This window comes from Nomascus leucogenys, chromosome 1a, assembly GCF_006542625.1.
Source record: "Nomascus leucogenys isolate Asia chromosome 1a, Asia_NLE_v1, whole genome shotgun sequence".
Lineage (NCBI taxonomy): Eukaryota > Metazoa > Chordata > Mammalia > Primates > Hylobatidae > Nomascus > Nomascus leucogenys.
The window spans coordinates 58148349-58169446 of record NC_044381.1 but is presented as its reverse complement, the minus strand read 5'-3'; positions in this window follow the sequence as shown (position 1 = coordinate 58169446).

Genomic DNA, 21098 nt, shown 5'->3' with positions numbered 1-21098 from the left:
CCTGTTTGATTTCCAGCCCTGTAATTTTGCTGTTTGGGGAATTTCATATAAATGTAATCTTGCAGTATATATACAGCCTTTTGTGTTTAACTTTTCTCCCTTAGTATGATGTTTTTGAGGTTCATCTGGAAAATTTGCAATTAAAATAGAAATTTTTGAAGATTCTGCTCAGAGTTTCATAGCCATATTTTGAAAAGCACTCTTCTGATCCAAACTTTTTATTTCATAGATAAGAAAGCTGAGGTGTAAAGAATGTAAGTTACTTACGTGAAGTGAAATATTACTGAGAAATATTTGAAACATGTGTCCCTGGAGAGAATTCCATGAATCATTTAATTTTCCTTTACCTCTCTGCGATGAGAGATTGAATCCTTTAGCAATCATATCCTTAAAACCAATGATATGAGATCTAATGTGTGAATATATTTTGGATTTTCTTCTGGATTACAAAATATTATTGCCAGGGCTTTGCTTAAGTTCAGAAAAATTTACTGAGAGACAGAGTATGATTTAGCAAGAAAACAGCTCTACAACCTTCTTGAAAATAGTACATTTGCTTTTGTACATGGTGAAATGAAATGAACAACACTCCTCAACTTGTACTTTTTAACTTCACTGATAGAAAAGATTTCTTTCTCACCTGCCTATCCCCATGCTTTGCAGTTGGAAACGGGTTATGTCGTTGTTGAGGAGCCAGCATGGTGAGTGTTTTCCCCACCCTTTCTGGATCACAGGTCCCTTTGGGAATCTGATGAAGGCTCTGAAGCCTCTTAGGTGGAGGAGATGGAGGAACACAGGTAGGTCATGTGGCAGCTAAGCAGGAGGACCCAGGATCAGGGACACCATAGACAGCAGACAGTTGGGAAGGTCCATAGAGGAACAGTTATAGCTCCAGGAAGCCCTCCACAAGCATGCGTCAAAGCTCTGTAAGGGCACTCCTGCTGACTGAGGCTTTTGATCTCAGGGAGCTCGGATCCACCCCATCAAAGCTAAGCCTAGGTCTAATTTACAGATGAGGAAACTGAATGTCTGGGATTTCAAAGACCTGCCTGTAGCCAGTTCTTACCTTAGTCCTACAGCCAGTACCTAGCTCATGACTTTAACCCTTAACCCAAGCCTACTGGACTTCATCACTATCCTGTGCTGTCTTCACTATTTGATCTAAAACTGAATGTAAGAGAATGATATTGGTAGCACATCAGCTAGTGAGCATTATAGGCAGGGAAACATCTCAAGGTCCTCACTATTTGATCACTTATTCACAGGACCATTTTAAAGGGCTTGTACGTGTCGTAATGACAGTTTATGAGGCCATTTCCCCTTTTTGTTGCTTCTCTAAAAACTGAAAGTGCAACCAATGCCATAAAAATACAACGAGTTAATCTTCCTCCAAAAGTAGTAAAAGAAAGGGGAAATGACCAGTGTATACCATTTAAAATAAGCAGACAATTCTAAAGATAATACCCTGATTTTCATTTACAACTTTCTTATGCTCATCTTCAGTACTCTAGAGTGGACATTTGTAATTTATTGATCCCAGACCAGAGCACCCAGTCCTTGTCCTGAAGAGACCCGTTATCTCCTATCACACCCTTTGGGGTTTGAGACCAGATGGATGACCTGGAACTGACTTCTGTAATCCTTCTTCAGAGCTCCAGAGAGCTAAAACATGTGAATGCCAAGAAAACAAACAGATGGAGGGTGTGAATTACTTTTATAATTAAATTACATATTGATACGTAGGTGTGTACAATGCAACAAACGTTTTAAAATTGGACAAATTTCTAAACAGTCAACACAGAATCATTATATTTTTAAGTTGTCAAAATAATCACATTCATCAATAATTATTGGTCTCTTTCTGCTGAATCTGCTTCTCAGTGGCATTGACCATGTCTTTCCCACTGCTTTGAATTCCCTTTCCTTCTTTCTTCACCTGCAAAACTCTCAATTAATCTTCAAGACTTAGGTTCAAGACTCAGCTACTATGACTTCCTTGGGATGATGCACGTAACTTCATTAAAACACACAACTTATTGTAGTATAGTATTGGTTTTCTCGTTTGTCTCCCTATGGGATTATGAGGACTCTCCACTCATCCATGTTCCCACCACCTAGTGTGGTGCTCTGCATGCTGTTGATACTCAGCACTGCTAGACAATAGAATTAGTGAATGTTACCTTCTTGTCACTGGATCTACCAGCCTCAAGTTCAATTTCCTACATTCCCTGATAATTCTGGCATCGTGCTTCCCATCACTTCCTCATCTCTTACTATCATCCTGACAGACTTCCATGTGGTTAATATCCAACATCCTTGATTTAAAGTCAGGGATTTTCATTCTGATTCTGCTTTATGAATTCATCCCTATAATTCAAGAATGGCTCTTGTCAATTCACCAGTGAATTTTACTTCCAAAATAGTAAATTCCAATGTGCTGTTCCATAACCTAAATTTCATATCCTTTCAATCCCACTAAACCAGATTTCAAGTATGTTAGGAATTCCAGTCCATTTCTCTGACATTATTGGACTACTCTTGGACATGATTCCTTCTTCACCTTCTTCAAATTTTTATGAAGGGTCATTTCGTTTCTCACTTGCAACATCATCTCCTATTACCTTCAACTAATCCTATCCAAGAAATCTCCACTCTAAACCCTACGATATAATTACATCATTCTTAGATCTGGACTACTTGATAATGCTGGAGAAAATAACCTAGTCTTTCAAATTATTGCCAATATCAATGTATGTAATCTAATGTGCATCAGTGCTGCTCATTTTTAGAATGGGCAGTTGACTATTGAAGTCTTCACTATTATTTTCTAGTTAACTTCTTGTTTCAGGCACCTCTTACACATCATGCCAGAACCTCTTGGCTTGCCTTCTGTTGTGGGTCCCCGGCTTTGCCCCAGCCACCACTGCAACCATCTGCTCTTAGTTTCACCCACCATCCTTGCATGGACTCAGTAGCTTACCTCCCACCCTGGGGCTTCCCTGGGAACCTGCTAGGCACTGAGGTGTTAGCAAACTAGTAGTGCAGGGGAGTGGACACTCTCTGGGACAAACCATTAACCAATGGAGATAGGAGCTGCTAGAAAAATGATTTCCTCTTCATTCTCACTCCCTTCCTGGATGGTCCTGCAATATTTCATACAGCCTTCTGCAGATGGACCTCTGATGTCACATAATCAGTTATACTTGATAGCAAACACAACTATCTCAGTAACGTGCCTTCTCATCCTTGTTCTTGGACTATACTTGGACATGATTCCCTGTCTTGCTTCCCTTTTTTCTCTCTTCTGCTTTCTTGAAATTGTGGGAATTCTTCCTCCCTCATCCTCAAACACACATGATAAAGCACTAATTTTCTATTACTTCATTGTGTGTGTGTGTGAGGGTGGGTGAGGAGGAATTCTCAGCAATCCAGGTTAGGACACTTCCTGTGTTCCACTAACCTCACTGCAAAGAGACAACTTGCTTTCTATTTTATAAAGAGAACAGAGGTTACTAGATGTGAAAATATTCAACTCTCTTGCTCTACAGATGTAAACTTAACTGTTTCTGTGTTTGTCCCCAGTCTCAGAGAAGAGGTATCACTTCCTAGCATTTTGGTTGGTTTTATTTTACTTTTTTTTTTTTTTTTTTGAGACAGAGTCTTGCTCTGTCGCCCAGGGTGGAATGCAGTGGTATGATCTTGGCTCACAGCAAACTGCCTCCCAGGTTCAAGCGATTCTCCTGCCTCGGCTTCCTGAGTAGCTGGGGTTGCAGGCATGTGCCACTACACATGGCTAATTTTCACATTTTTAGTAGAGAAAGGGTTTCACCATGTTGGCCAGGCTGGTCTCAAACTCCTGACCTCAAGTGATCCACTTGCCTCAGCCTTCCAAACTGCTAGGATCACAGGCGTGAGCCACAGTGCCCGGCCTTTTTACTATGTTTTGGAGGCTATCCTGTCTCTTCCTTCAAAACCCACTCATTATTAGTTCCTCTTTTCTTTAATTTCATTGTCTTCTTTATTATAGATCATGTCCCATAGGCTATAAATATACACATACTTCCTACATTAAAAAAGAAAAAACTCCTCTGAAACTATATTCTTCTTCTACTCTGACCTTCTCTTTATAGCCAAGTTTCTTAAGGGCCATTAACAGTCTTTCCTCCCACCCCCCTTATCATCCTTGAACACACTCTTCACTTCATGTAATGTGGTTTCTGACTGACCTCGCTGCTTACATTAAGCTGTCCAAGCAAAGGCTGCCAATCATTTCATCATTACCAACTCTTAATAGGCAGTTTTCAATATTGATGTCCCTGAGCTTCTTGACACTTTGGAACACCATTTTCTTCCTTAAACTCTTTCCTCTTTTGACTCCAGGATTCTACTCTCTGCAGAATCCCAAACCCAATTTCTGACTGGTCTTTTTCAAGATTCCTTTGCTGTTATATTTTCTTCTGTCCACCTTTAAAGAAGAGATTTTTGAAAGATTTCCATCGCCCTACCCTCACTGTCCCTCACTCTACGTACTTTTCCTATGGGATCACATCCACTGCCATGATTCTAACTAATGCCGATATTTTGATGGTTCTCAAATCTCTCTCTAACCTAAATGTGTATCACAATACAAGGCTTACATGTCCATCAGCATAATTGGTGTCTTCATCTGGCAAATCAGCGAAATATGGCAAAAGTCTCATGAATGTATTATGTTCCTTCTACCCACAATGCTCTTCTCTGCCATTTTCACCAGTCAAACTCCTTTTCTCCCTTCAAAATTCACTTTATTGTCATCTTATTTAAACCTTTTCTGATTCCTTGGGTAGAGTTGATCCCTCTGTCTTTTCAGCCCCACTCTGGTGAACTTCTTCTAACAAACTTTCAGTGCTAACTTACTTATGCCAAGCCCCAGAGAAAGAGAGATGAACTCATCCCAGAGCAGCTCACACACCAGCCAAGAAGTCATTTCAGAGGTACAAGTTCCTCTAGTAAAGGAGATATGCAAGAGATTCTGGGAAGACCAGCATTTTCAAAGTTGTTTGTGGACCCTGGGGAAGTCCTTAAGACCCTCTTAAGGGGTCTGCAAACACAAAAGTACTTTCATAATAGCATCAAAACATTATTAATCTTTTCACCATATTGAAATTTGCACTGATGATACAAAAGCAATACTGGATAAAACTTGGCACCATATAATCAATCAAGGCAGTGCTACTAAGCTAGTAGTAGTTGGATTTTTCATTGCCACCCACTCACTGTAAAAGAAAATATAAGTTTCATTTTAGAGTATCCTTGGTGAAACAGTAAACATTATTAATTTTAAATCTCAAAGCTTGAGTGTCTTTTTAATAGTCTGTAGCAAAATGAGAAGTACACATCAAATAATTCTGCTGCATATTGAAGTATGGTGGTTATCTTGAGGAAAGGCACTTGTTTGAGTTGTAACCTAGACCAGCCACTTTTTGTGAAATGCCATTTTTACTTGAATGACTGATAAGCAAACAATGGTTATTTAGACTTAAATATTTGGCAAATATTTCTTAAGAATGAGTGAGTGAGCCTGTCACTTTAAGGAAAACAACTCACTGTGTTTGTTGCCAATGATAAAATTCAAGCTTTCAAGTGGAAACTGGCATTTTAGAAGCACATCCACCTGTAAGTTTGACAGAGTCCTAATATTTAAGGCCTTTTAAAATGAAATTGATGGTGATGTTAACAATGTGATTTTTTTTCTATTATATAATGAAATGTGCCAACGTTTGGAAGATATGCATAACTCAGTGAACGAATACTTTCCAAGTGACCAATGTTAGAAAATCATGCATGGGTAACAGATCCTTTCAGAGTAGAAGATGGTCCAGTTAAAATTCATCAAAATGGTTTCAGATTTGACATTGCAACTAACCTTTAAAAAAATACAACTTGGCAAGTTTTGATGCAGTATTAAAGAAGAATATCCACAATTATCTGAAAAGGCTATTACAATTCTACTCCCTTTTCCAAATACATATCTGTGAGAGGCCAGATTTTCTTCATATACTTCAACTAAAACAACATATCTACAGCAGATTGACTGTAGCAGCAGATATGAGAAACCAGCTGTCTTCTTTTATGCCAGACATTAAAAAGATTTGCAAAAGTACAAAACAACTCCACTCTTCTCATTAACTTTTTTGTTTTAGAAAATACAATTTGTTAGAAGATAATTTTCAAAAGAAAAGTAAAATCATGACTCTCATACAGATGTAAAAATAAACATGGGCTAACGACTTTATTCAACTCATTAATCAATGAGGGAATTAGGCAGATATTACAAACAGTTCAAATAAGAAGCTAAACTCAAATTTATATGGACTAAAGGTAGATTAAAATTAATTGCAAATGGGGCAAAGAGGGTTTTCCAATCTAGTCTTTATCAGACAGAATTTGCATGTCTAATAGCCATCTACAATTTACAGTTATAAAACAGCTGGAAGAAAAGAAAGACTAGACATTGGTAACCCAGAAGGAATGTCCTCTAAACAATACATAGTTTCCCATTGAAACAAATATTTTCAAAAAGTTAATTTTTATTACAAAATGATAGTTATGTTAATAGGAAATGGGTTTGTTACTATTTTATAATAACACAATAAATCAATATTTTAAAACATTTTTACTTTTAATTTCTAATATGGTAAACATAAATAGATATATTCCAGACAAACAAAAACTCTTTGGAAGCCTCCATAATTTTTAAGACTATAAAGGGTGTTCTGTGACCAAAAAGTTTGAGAACCACTGTAGTAAGTATTCAACAGATTAATTAATCCTCACCCAGCCTGCTCACTGGATGAGAAATTCCTCCATGATCAATCGATCCTGTAGTCTGATCTAACTTCTCCCAGAGAGAACTGGGTGTGTTCCTTTCCCGAGCCTTCTTCCAGGATACTGCTGTACTGAGTCCATTTGGATTACACAAGGCTAACCAAATCCATCATTCCTTACATCTCTACAAAGGCCACTGGCTAAAAAGTATGCTGTTCTGGCCATCTCTCTTTCAACTCAACTTCTCTCTAATTTCCTTATCCTAATTTATTCCATTGCACGCTTGATCCATGACAAATGGCTTTTTCCACTTCCTTGACCTCATCATTAAATGTTTCTTTCATCTCCTGTCTATGCTGAAACCTGGTCCTCCCCTGAGTGCTGCTTTCCTGGAAGCTTTATTGAGAGGCAGCTGACCAATCTCCACATACTTTAGAGTCAGGGGGTAGAGTGGGCACCCTCCCGCTCCCTCGTATTGCTTTTAGACCATTACCCCACCTGCTTATGCCCAAAAACAAGTTCCTTTGAAGTTCATATCATCCACCTTCTACCCTCATTGTCATCAACCACCTACCCTTCATTTGTTCCAAGCTACTGAAGATTAGGCATCGGTCATTCTGATCTGTTATCATTCTGGATGAAAAACACTTTCCAATTTTGACCTTTTGAACTCTAATGACTTCCACTCCATTTCTGTGATCACATTCTAGAATTTGTCCTCCTGGGGAACTACTTCCCTCCACCCAAACCTCACACTTTCTAGTCACAGTTCCATATTCGTCCCCTTCTCTCTGTTATTCTCACCACATCTGCTCTTCAGTCTCTTTGTGATCTCCACTCGCTTGTTCCTTCAAGTGTCATCTCCACATCATCTTCTTTCCCATCATGACCCTGAGGCAAATTTTTGGAGTCATTCTCTTCTAAAGTCTTCAAGTCCTCAGTGTCTTTTTTTCCCAGCTCCTCTGCCTGGTGAACTCCTAACTTTACAATTCTCTGAATGTTTGCCGTTTCTGCTCCCACTTCCATGGCTCTGAGGGCTGCACATGGAGGTTGACACCATACAAAATCATGTCTTCTAATTTTATACAGTCTTTAAAGATGCCTCAATCATACTATGCCTGTGTCAACTCTCCAATTTTTCCCATATCCTTCAACCCTCACCTCTACTATCTCTTTCTCCTGTGTATCAGTAATGCATCTGCCTCCTTCTTTAGGGGGATGAAAGGATGCTATCATGTGAGCTCTCTCAATTTCCTGACACTCCTACCCACAACTCCATCAGATGTAACTTTGCTTCCTCCTGTCTTTTCACAGTGGGAGGGTCAGAAAGTGTCCTTTCTAAGGCTGATCCCTATCCCTGGAAGATGGATCAAACAGGAGCTGTGCTGTGGGTTGAAGGAGGTAGCCAACCTTCAGTGACCCCACAGGGAAGGGCTCAGGGAATCAATACCTCAATCTCACTTATCTTCTATCTTCCTTTGTCTCTTGCTGATGCTTCCCATTAACTGAGCCCAATTGGAAGCCAGAGGGCAAGGGAGCCCACTGATACAATTCATAACAGTTTCATCTCCCAGGATACAAGGCAGAGAGAAGAAGACAGAGAGTACATCTAGAAAGCAAAAAGAAAACATCCACCACATCCTCCTTCTTTAGAGCTAGGGACTGAGAATGATCTTCTACATTTTGCAAGCTAATGAGATTTGATGCCTAAGGCACAGAGTTCTAACTAATTAATGTGTAGGGGGCAGGAGGAGTGGAGAGGAGTGGACTAGGCCTCCTCTTCTGTATTCTGTACATCAGGTCCTCTAGCTGGAAAAGAGCTCAGCACTCTCTCAACAGTGCCTGTAAAAGGAAAGGCAACAACTTTACACCTTCTCTCTTGCTGTCTGCCCAAATAGCACCTGTTATCAGGCATGCTCTAGCTTGGTCACATGGCCTTTTTTCCTTAATCAATTCTCAATCTATAAAGACACTTCTACTCCCCCACGTGAAGCACTTCACCTGTGATTCAGAAGGCTCAAGCAGCACTTAGGTCAATGATTAGTACTTACCTCAGAGCCCTTTGTGAGACCACCTGCCTCCAGTCATCTATGGTGTAGAGCTGGATTGAAGGTCTGAGGAGGTCAGAGAGGTAAGATTAAGACATTTGTCATTTTTTTTTTTTTACTATATAGCCAACTTAACTTCTAGCTCTTCTTTGCTTGAGATAACATCTGGAGGCCCCATTTATTGCAGCAAGAGATTGCTTTTGATTTTAAACATGTATGCTTCTGTCATAAAAATTAATTTATATCCAATCACTGTGTGTAAGAAATTAAACCAAAAGGTTTTCCAAGCCCTAAGCCTTGTTACAAATAAATATGTGCAAGCTAGGTTGACACTGTGTTTTAAAAATACTGTAATATGATGGGGAAAATGAATATCTGCTCTTCTGATTTAGATTTGAGGTTAGATCGGGTTATGTTTGTACCAGAGTCAGCCAGTCTGAATTGCAAGCAAATCACCTTTGGTGAGATAAGACCATAATGGAAAATAAAGTCACCCAGCCAAAAAGAGTTGAGTCTTACAAAAGACTTCCTTGGTGCTCCTGTTTATATAGGCAAATTACTCACTGTGATGGCTCCTAGGCCACTGCACTGGCTGAGCCTTTGCCTGCTATTTTTGAGCCAACCATTTATCACAACTAGAGCTTTATTAAAAAGTACTCTCCACTCTTCAGAGAACAAATATGAAAATGTGGTTTCTGAAGATATCAGAACCATTTATTTTTGAAGTTGGCAGCACTGGCTGTGAACACTGCTCTGGAATGGATCTCTTCTGTTGAAAGAGGAGTTATATATTTTTCAGAACAAGCTTTTCTCCTTTCATCCACATGAAACAATGAAATATTAAATATGGTATGAAAAAATTAAAGCGTTTTGAAAGGGAAAGAAAAAGAAAATCACACCCCTGATTGGAAACCACTGCGGGAAGCCTCTCTGATAATAGGGAAGAGAAAGTTGTTGGGACCAGGGCTCTCTAATCATTCTATCTGTCCCCTGGCTTCCCTGCAGAGCTGGCTGTCCTGCTCTGGGTGACAGCACTAGCTGCTTCCCCTGTAAGGGTGACGGGAGCAGATGGAGCATCTTTGGGGTGGCTGTCCAAGTCTGACCAGGACTTTCTCATAGAACACTAGGAAAACTAGTTGAGAAGTGAGAAAATCAGCCAGTTAGCTAGTTAGCTGCTTGGGATGAGAGATGGGTTGGCATTAGAAAGACTTGAAATCGCCTCTGAAATCCATTTTCCTTCTTTCTGTTTTCTTTTCTTTTTTTTTTTTTTTTTTTTTTGAGACAGGGTCTCACTCTGTCACTCAGGCTCACTGCAGCCTTGACCTCCCAGGCTCAAGTGATCCTCCCACCTCAGCCTTTTGAGTAGTTGGGACTACAGGCACGTGCCACCGTGCTGCCTGGCTAATTTTTGTATTTTTTTTTAGAAACAGGGTTTTACCATGTTGCCCAGGCTGGTGAAATCCTTTTTCACATCAAGCAAAATAGAGTTAATAATATCTACTATCCACCTGGAGGGACTGATTGGGATCATTAATGTAAAGCACCTGGCATAGAGCAGGTATTTGTCATAATGACGACAGCAAACACTTAAGTTGTTCTTATTGTACCAGACGCTTTCCCAAGCACTTTGTCTTAACTCATTTAATCCAAAAATGACCATATGACAAAGGCATGATTTTTATCCCCACTAAAGACAAAGAAACTGAGACACAGAAAGGTTAAGTAACTGCTTTAAAATACATACCCTGCTTATAAGAAGGTAATGCAGATGTAGGATTTATACCCAGGTAGTCTGGCCCTGGATCTCAATCTCTAGTCCTGTGCTCTTCAGGATAGAATAGTCTATATGAATTAATGTTAATTATCCCCTACTCATAGTAACAGTTTGGTTTTCTTTCCACAGAAATGAAAGGTGGTTTGTCATTGTTCTTTTTGCTTAAACATGACCCTGACGAAATTGAGAGTGCATCTCAGGACTCTGAATTTCTCTTTTGCAGTAAATGACCTTCCTTTTTACTGTCTAAAAAATCCAACACCCTTCCCATTGATGATATTTAGTTTAAGTCCATCGTATGCCAGCAGAAACCAGCTGACTTCATTGCATTGATGAACAATGGAGAAATAGCTGGTTAATTAGATATTTCTGATTTTCAGTGGATTGTCAGGGATTTGTGAAGACATTTTATTTTATCTTATTTTTTTCTTTCTATAACTTTTGGGGTACAAGTGGTTTTTGGATACATTAGTTAATTGTCAAGTGGGGAAGTCTGAGATTTTAGTGCACTCATCACCCAAGTAGCAGATATTGTACCCAATATATAGTTTTTTATCTCTCACTTTCATCTCATCCCCTTCATCCTTCTGAGTCTCCAGTGTCCATTATACCACTCTATATGCTTTTGTATACCCATAGCTTAGCTCCCACTTATAACTGAGATCATATGATATTTGGCTTTCCATTTTGAGTTACTTGTAAAGACATTTTAAAGCTAGAGAATCACAGACCATCAAGATGCAACCTAAGATGTCATCAATAAACCTAGGTATCAGTTGCCAAGTAGCAGCCCCTACTGATTGAGGGGCACAAATTGAATTATTGTCACCTTTGTAGGTGGAAACAAAAGGACACCATGTTAAATCAGGATCTTGGCTTGTCCTGATTTATATATTAGTCTTGCTCTACATAAATTGATGTGTTTTTTAAACATGACTTGGCAGTCATCAACAAACATTTAGTGGCTGGGCGCGGTGGCTCACACTTGTAATCCCAGCACTTTGGGAGGCCGAGGCGGGCGGATCACGAGGTCAGGAGATCGAGACCACAGTGAAACCCCGTCTCTACTAAAAATACAAAAAATTAGCCGGGCGTGGTGGCGGGCGCCTGTAGTCCCAGCTACTCGGAGAGGCTGAGGCAGGAGAATGGCGTGAACCCGGGAGGTGGAGCTTGCAGTGAGCCGCGATTGCGCCATTGCACTCCAGCCTGGGCGATAGAGCGAGACTCCGTCTCAAAAAAAAAAAAAAAACAAAAAAAAAAACAAACATTTAGGAGTGATTGAATGAACTGAAGGCTGCATGAAAAATTAATTTTGTAAATAAATTAGAATTTAAATTTCTAAAGAAATGTACTATTTTGTAAAATCACTTTGTGAAATGGGGGCTTCTGTGAAGAAATATGTTCTGGTTAGCGTACCTATTCAATACATTCAAATTTGGTATGTGAGGTTTATTAAAAAGAATTACATGTATATCCATCAGCAACAGTGAAACAGCATAATCCTGAGTCTTTGAAGGGCACTGGGGTTTGAGAATGATGTTTATGGGTGTCACATTTCGTTTTTCCTGTGGTATCTACCTGTGAGTTGTTGGCAGTAATCCAACTGTAATCAGACACCATCTGTGATTGCTTTTCTGTTTAACATCAAAACTTCACTGAATATAAATACTTCCCTTCCTTTCATCACCACCCCTTTCTCTGCTTCCTCCTCCCTGACAGACTTCGGATTTGTTCTCTAGTCAATTTATTCTTACCCAAGAGGTCCACAGGTTACAACATAATGGCAAGTTGCGTTTTCCAAGTGTCTGTGTGTAAATTGTACAATCATATATCAGTAGATACATGAGTATGACCTAAAGCATAAAGAACTTAAATTCTTGAACTAGGTTTATCATGAGTTCAGTCTGATAGCAATTTTATGTTTCTAGTTACAGCTGATATTGCAAACATAAGAAAAGCATTAAAACCACACAGGCACGATGACATTTGAGGGGGTGTGTGGATGATGTCTACCCACATATATTTCAGTTGTCAGAAGATCCTGTCTTTATGGTGATGATTTGATACTACATGCTCTTGTAGTGTCATATTTACATAAAGAAAGGAATGAAATGAGATGGGGTTGGGACTTTAGCAGAATGGCTCCAGAGCAGGAAAGATTAGAATTGATCTACTGGACTTGAAACTCATTTTAGCTCTAAGAATATATGCATTTTGCATTCAACCCTTAAAAATATATGTTTAAATTATTCCCCATGACAAATATATTTTCCTTTCTTTAAAAGTTTAATCAGCACAAGTTTCATGTTCAGCTAAGGTATAGCAGCACATCTGTGTAAAGGGAAAAAATATTGCTGGTGTAGAGAGGTGATTCCTTTGCCCTTCTCCTGGCAGGAAGGCAGTCAATATGCAGGTTACTATATTTAGTCACCTCTATTTTCTGAGCACGAGCTGAGTTAAATGAAAGAGTTCACTCAAAACATAGAATAAAATAGAAAGCAAGAGCGGAGGGGATGAGAGGAATCCTTAACTATAAAGGAAGTACACAGTCTTTGTGGATGTAGGGAGAGCCTGTAGAAAAACAGAGAGAGCTGCCATGACAGGAAAAGGGGTTTTTGAGGGACCCAGGCAGTAGAGAAGAGGCTTGGATTAGTGCACATGAGGGAAAAAGTGTACAAAAATGTGGAAATGACCAGCAGGTACATGGAAAGATGGAAAGACAGTGGAAGTAGAGATTTGGGAATCATCTGCAATAAAGAGACCGTGCTTCATTAATAAGTTCTATTGGGTAATATCCTAAATCATACTTAGCATCTTATCAGGTTGTTCTAAATAGATTAATTTACTTTTGAAAAAAGGAGTAACGTACATTTCAGTTCAAGATAGACTCAACACAGTCAACTCCCTCCCTCTAGAGGATATATTAAAATGATAATAAAAGTTTTTTCAAGAGTGGAAAGAGAATAAGAATGGAAACTGCAGTAGACGAGAGACTGCAAGAGATTTCTGGAAGATGAAATGTGGTTGGAGGCATGTAGACAAATGAAACAGAGTGGAAAAGCACAGGATGTGCTATGGGGGTCTGGAATGGGGGAAGGCATCCACCTGCCTGGAGGGGCTAAGGGTGTGGAGTCACAGGAATGATAAAAGAGGACTAAGCAGAAGAGGTCAAAAGGGGAGAATGGAATAAAGGGCTGTGCCCAGCAGCCTTGTTTGCTTCCTGACCCGGGCAGAGTTTCATGCAGCCTGGCCATTGACTCCAGGATCTTTCTCTAAAGATAATCTAGGAAAAGCCATGCCCTCTTTTGAAACTCTTTTGACCCCTCAGAAGAAGGCATTCCTCTTTCTGGCATTCAGCCTATAGCCCACTGTCCATAAAGCTGATCTTTCAAACTGTCTGACCCTCCTACACAGATCTTACAGGTAGACTCCCCTGCCAAGGAGGGGACTACTGAGGAAAAATAAAAATTTCCTACTAAACAGAGGAGGAAGCAGACACACTCATTACTAATATGACTCATCCAGGGAGGATCAAACACATGTGGAAAACAAATACTATGAAAGAAAAGGACCACAGTTATCAGAGAAAATAGACACAATTCAGAAAATAGAAGAGGACTTTTAAAGAAATCCTTTGGTACCCTCAACAAGATTCGAGAAGCTATTATATCCATAAAATAGAATCAAATCGCTGTGAAATAGGGACACAGAACCAGTTGGCATGCCTAAAAATTGGATTAAGTATAATTGCTATAAATGCAGAGGATCTACAAAACATAGAGAAAAATAGGAAGAGAACATAAAAATGAAGCATAGAGGCTTAATTCAAAAATATTTATCTTCTGACTAGGAAGGGTTTAAGAACAATAGGTCTTAATGAAAAGAAGTGTGTGTGCTAGGGCTGGCATAACAAAGTACCACAATCTGAGTGGCTTAAACAATAAAAATTTATTGTCTCACAGTTCTGGGGGCGCTGGAAGTCAGAGGTCAAGATGTCAGTAGGGTCGGCTCCTTCTGAGGGCTCTGAGGAAGAATTGCTCCACGCCTCTCTCCTGGCTCTGTTGGCTTTCCAGCAGTCTTTGGTGTTCCTTGGCTTGCAGAAGTATCACCCCATCTCTGCCTTCATCTTCTTGTGTCATTGTTTGTGTTTACATGTCTGTTTCATGTCAACATTTCCTTCTTTAGTAAGAACACAATCTTCTTGGATTAGGACCCACCTTAATAACCCATCTTAACTTGATCATCTGCAAAGACTCTATTTCCAAATAAAGTCACATTTGCAGGTGCTTGGAGTTAAAACTTCAACATATTTTTTTGGAGGTGGGTAGAATTCAATCCATAACAGGATGGAAATTTCTTAAAAAGCTAATAGAAAAAATATCCCAAAGATAAAGATAGGCACAAGGATTTGAAATGAAAAGAGATACTTGGGAGCAAATGAGATGAATAAAAAAGATTCCTGTCTAGAGACATCTTCATGGAATTTAAAAACAAGAAGTTTAAAGAATATTCCTCAAGCTTCTGGAAGTGATAAACTGGTTGACTTCAAAGAATGAGAATCAGACCATCACAAGAGTTCTTAGCAACATCAATAGATGTTAGAAGACAAGAAAAGTTTTCAAAGTACTGAAGGAAAAGCATCTTCAAGCTAGAATCCTTTTGCTTTTTTTTCTTTTTAAAATGAGGTATAACACATGGGGTAAGATGCATAAATCTTAATTGTACAGCCTGATGAATATATATCTGTGTCACTAACAACCTCATCAAGATAGACTATTTCTATCATTCCAGAAACTTCCCTAATGCTCCTTTCCAGTCAATACCCATCACTCCCCACCATTATGGTAATCAAAATTCCGACTTTTATCACAGTTGATTTTTTTTCTGTTTCTGAAATTTAATTTAATCATATAGTATATACTTCTTATGTCTTGATTTCAAAATTTAATAGTTTTAATGTTTATCCAAGTTGTTAAATGGATCAGAAGTCCATTCATTTACTGAGCAGTATTCTATTACATTATTATAGCATGATTCATTTATTCATTTTCCTGTTGATGGACATTGGGTTGTTTCTACTTTGAAGCTGTTAAGAAATAATTAAATAGTCCTCAATAACAATGTTGTACAAGATTTTGAGAAATACTAATTATATATTTTGATTATATACCTAGAATTGGAATTGTTCTGTCATAGGTAGGTTTGTGTTAAAATGTATGAGAAATTGCTACATGGTATTTCAGTTTCACCTTTTCATCAGCAATGTATTCTGAAGTTTCACATGATCTACATTTTCTCCAATATCTGGTATTATCAATCTTTTCTTTGAAAAATCTTTTATTTTAGCTTCAGGGGTACATATGAAGGTTTGTTATACAGATAAAATTGTGTCATGGGAGTTTGGTGTACAGATTATTTCATCATCCAGGTACTAAGCATAGTATCTAATAGTTATTTGTTCTGATTCTCTCCCTCCTCCCATCCTTTACCCTCAAATAGGGACCTCCCAGCTGGGAGGGAGGCTGTACCCTGCAAAGCCACAGAGGCAGAGCTGCCCAAGACCATGGGAACCCAGCTCTTGCATCAGCATGACCTGGATGTGAGATCTGGAGTCAAAGGAGATAATTTTAGAGCTTTAAAATTTGACTGTCCCGCTGGATTTCAGACTTGTATGGGCCCTATAACCCCTTTGTTTTGGCCAATGTCTCTCATTTAGAATGGCTGTATATACACAACACCTGTACCCTCACTGTATCTAGGAAGTAGCTAGCTTGCTTTTGATTTTACAGGCTCATAGGCGGAAGGGACTTGCCTTGTCTCAGATAAGACTTTGGACTGTGGACTTTTGGGTTAATGCAGAAATGAGTTAAGACTTTGGGGAACTGTTGGGAAGGCATGATTGGTTTTGAAATGTGAGGACATGAGATTTGGAGGGACCAGGGGAGGAATGATATGGTTTGGTTATGTCCCCACCCAAATCTCAACTCAAATTGTATCTCCCAGGATTCCCACGTGTTGCAGGAGGGACCCAGGGGGAGGTAATTGAATCATGAAGGTCGGTATTTCCCGTGATATTCTCATGATAGTGAATAAGTCTCACGTGATCTGATGGGTTTATCACGGGTTTCAGTTGCTTCCTCCTCATTTTCTGTTGTTGCCACCATGTAAGAAGTGCCTTTCACCTCCTGCCATGAATCAGAGGCCTCCTCAGCCATGTGGAACTGTAGGTCCAATTAAACCTCTTTTTCTTCCCAGTCTCAGGTATGTCTTTATCAACAGCATGAAAAGAGACTAATACACTACTGATTTTTGTATGTTGATTTTATATCCTGAAATTCTGTTGAAGTTGTTTATTAGCTCAAAGAGCTTTTGGGCAGAGACTACTGGGTTTTCTAGAGATAGAATCACGGTCATCAGCAAACAGGGATATTTTGACTTCCTATCTTCCTATTTGCATGACTTTTATTTTTTTCTCTTGCCTGATTGCTTTGGCCAGGACTTCCAGTACTATGTTGAATAGGAGTGGTGAGAGAAGGCATCCTTGGCTTGTGCTAGTTTTCAAGGGGAATGCTTCCAGCTTTTGCCCATTCAGTTGATGTTGGCTGTCGATTTGTCATACTTGGCTCTTCTTATTTTGGAGTATATTCCTTCAATGCCTAGCTTATTGAGGGTTTTTTTTTTTTTTTAACATAAGGTATGTTGACTTTTATTGAAAGCCTTTTCTGTATCTATTGAGATGATCATGTGTTTTTTGTCCTTAATTCTGTTTATATGATGAATCACATTTATTGATTTGTATATGTTGAACTAACCTTGCATCCCAGAGAAAAAGCTTTATTGATCATGGTGAATTAGCTTTTTGATGTGCTGCTGGATTTGTTTTGCTAGTATTTTGTTGATGGTTTTTGCATCGATGTTCATCAAGGATATTGGCCTTAAGTTTTCCTCTTTTGTTGTGTCTCTGCCAGGTTTTGGTATCAGGATGATGTCAGCCTCATACAATGAGTTAGGGAGGAGCCATTGCCCCTCAATTTTTGGAAAAGTTTCAGTAGGAATGGTACCAGCTCTTCTTTGTACATCTGGTAGAATTTGGCTGTGAATCCATCTGGTCCTAGGCTTTTTTTGGTTGGTAGGCTATTTATTACTGATTCAATTTTGAAGCTCATTATAGGTCTACTCAGGGATTCAATTTCTTCCTGGCTCAGTCTTGGGAGATTATCCATTTCTTCTAGATTTTCTAGTTTGTATGCACAGAGGTATTCATAGTATTTTCTGATGGTTGTTTGTATTTCTGTAGGGTCAGTGGGAACATCCCCTTTGTCGTTTCTAATTGTGTTTATTTTCATCTCTCTCCTTTATTAGTCTAGCCAGTGGTCTATCGTATTATTTTTTTCAAAGAACCAATTCCTAAATTTGTTGATCTTTTCTCTAGTTTTTTGAGTCTCAATTTCCTTCAGTTCAGCTCTGAGTTTGGTTATTTCTTGTCTTCTGCCACCTTTGGGGTTACTTTTCTTTTGCTTCTCTAGTTCTTTTAGTTGTAATGTTAGGTCGTTAAATTGAGATCTTTTAAAATGTTTGATGTGGGCATCTAGAGCTATGAATTTCCCTCTTAATACTGCCTTAGGTGTGTCCCAAAGATTCTGGTATGTTATGTCTTTGTTCTCGTTCGTATCAAATAACTTCTTGATTTCTGCCTTAATTTCATTATTTACCCAAAATTCATTCTGAAGCAGATTATTTAATTTCCATGTAATCACATGGTTTTGAGCAATTTTTTAGTCATGATTTCTATTTTTATTGCACTGTGGTCCAAGAATGTGTTTGGTATGACTTCAGGTTTTTTGAATTTGCTGAGGATTATTTTATTCTGATTGTATGCTTGATTTTAGAGTTTGTGCCATGTGGTGATGAGAATAATGTATATTCTGTTGTTTTGGGGTAGATAATTTTGTAGATGTCTTTAAGGCCATTTGATCCACTGCTGAGTTCAAGTCTTAAATATCTTTGTTAATTTGCTGCCTTGATGGTCTAATACCGTCAGTGGGGTGTTGAATTCTCCCACTATTATTGTGTGGGAATCTACGTCTCTTCATAGGTCTCTAAGAACTTGTTTTATGAATCTGGGTGCTCATGTGTTAAGTGCATATATATTTAGAATAGTTAGGTCTTCTTGTTGAATTGAACCCTTCACTATTATGTAATGCCCTTTTTTGTCTTTTTTGATAGTTGTTGGCTTAAAGTCTGTTTTATCTGAAGTTAGGACTGCAACCTCTGCTTTTTTCTGTTTTCTGTCTGCTTGGTAGATTTTTCTTCATTTCTTTATTTTGAGCCTATTTGTGTCACTGCATATGAGATGGGTCACTTGAACACAGCATGCCAATGGGTCTTGCTTCTTTATCCACTTTTCCACTCTGGGCCTTTTAATTGGAGTATTTAGCTCATTTATATTCAAGGTTAGTTTTATTATGTGTGGATTTGATCCTATCATCATGTTGTTAGCTGGTTATTATGCACACTTGTTTGTGTGGTTGCTTTATAGTGTCACTGGTCTGTGTATTTAAATGTATTTTTATAGTGGGTGGTAATGATCTTTCCTTTCCCTATTTAGTGCTTCCTTCAGGAGCTCTTGTAATGCATGTCTGAAGGTGATGAATTCCCTCAGCATTTGTTTGTCTTTCTTTTTAACTTATGAAGCTTAGTTTGGCTGGATATGAAATTCTTGGTTGGAGAAAGTTTTTCTTTCAGAATGTTGAATATAGACCCTCAATCTCTTCTGGCTTATAGGGTTTCTGCTGAGAGGTCTGCGGTTCATCTGATAGGCTTCCCTCTGTAGGTGACTTGACTTTTCTCTCTAGCTGCTTTTAACATTTTTCTTTCATTTTGACCTTGGAGGGTCTGATGATTATGTGTCCTGGGGCGGGGGCGGTCTTCTTGTGTAATATCTTGCAGGGGTTCTTCGCATATTCTGAATTTGAATCTTGGTCTCTCTAGGGAGGTTCAGGAACTTTTCATTCACAATATTCTGAAATATGTTTTTCAAGTTGCTTGCTTTCTCTCTTTTTCAGGGATGCCAATAAGCATAGATTTGATCTCTTTACATAATCCCATATTTCTTAGAGATTTGTTCATTCCTTTTCATTCTTTGTGTGTGTGTTTTTGTGGCTGTCTTGTTTCAGAGAGCCAGTCTCCAAACACTGAGAGTCTTTTCTTAGCTTGGTCTATTCTGCTGTCAATACTTGGGATTGCATTATGAAATTCTTGTAGTGTGTTTTTCTGCCCTATCATGTCAGTTTGGTTCTTTTTTTTTTTTATACTTTAAGTTTTAGGGTACATGTGCACAACGTGCAGGTTTGTTACATATGTATACATGTGCCATGTTGGTGTGCTGCACCCATTAACTCGTCATTTAGCATTAGGTATATCTCCTAATGTTCTCCCACCCCCTCCCCCCACCCCACGACAGGCCCCAGTGTGTGATGTTCCCCTTCCTGTGTCCATGAGTTCTCATTGTTCGATTCCCACCTATGAGTGAGAACATGCGGTGTTTGGTTTTTTGTCCTTGTGACAGTTTGCTGAGAATGATTATACTGGTTATGTTGTCTATTAGCTCTTGTCTCATTTTATTATGATTCTTGGATTCCTTGAAATGGATTTTGCTGTTCTCCTGAATCTCGATGATTTTCATTCCTATTCATATTCTGAATTTGATTTCTGTCATTTCAGCCATCTCAGCCTCGTTAAGAACCTTTGCTGGAGAATGAGTGCATTCATTTGAAGGAAAGAAGACACTCTGGCCTTTTGAGTTGCCAGAGTTTTGTGCTGGTTCTTTTTCATCTCTGTGTGTGGGTGTTCCTTTAACTGTGGTGTAAATTGAGTACAGTCAGTAGATTCCTTTTCTGGATATTTTCAGAAGGCCAGAGGTTTCTGTAGGGTTTTTATTTGTATTTGACTTCTTGTCTTTGGTTTCACAGGCTGGTATGTTAGCAAACTATTTTTGGAGTTGAAGTTTTGGGGTGTGTTCCAGTAGGTGGCACTTAAGCATAATGGTCAGTAGATGGGCTCTTTCTCAGTTGTGTTGCTCCTCTGAATTTCTTCACAGTTGCAGCCATGCTCCCTCTCAATGCTCTGAAAGTGTGGGCTCCTCTCCCACTTGAGGGCTGGCTGCAGATCATGGCTTGGCCCTCCTGGGCTGCCCATCACAGCTCTGGAGTGACCTCAGGGTTTATGTTCCCTCCCCAGTCTGGAGGCAACAGAGGAAGGGACCTTAGCAATGGTATTGCCAAGGATCTTTCACTTGTCTCCTGGAGCTCCATCCCAGAGAGATGCAGAGCTACAATCAATCAGTGTGATTTGCCCAGGATGGGGGTGCTGCACTGTGGGCCAAAGGCAGGAGGGGGAATGAGGGACAGGCCTGCCTGGTGATGAGCAGGGGGAGTGGGTGGGAACTGTGGAAGACAAAGTGGCCTCCT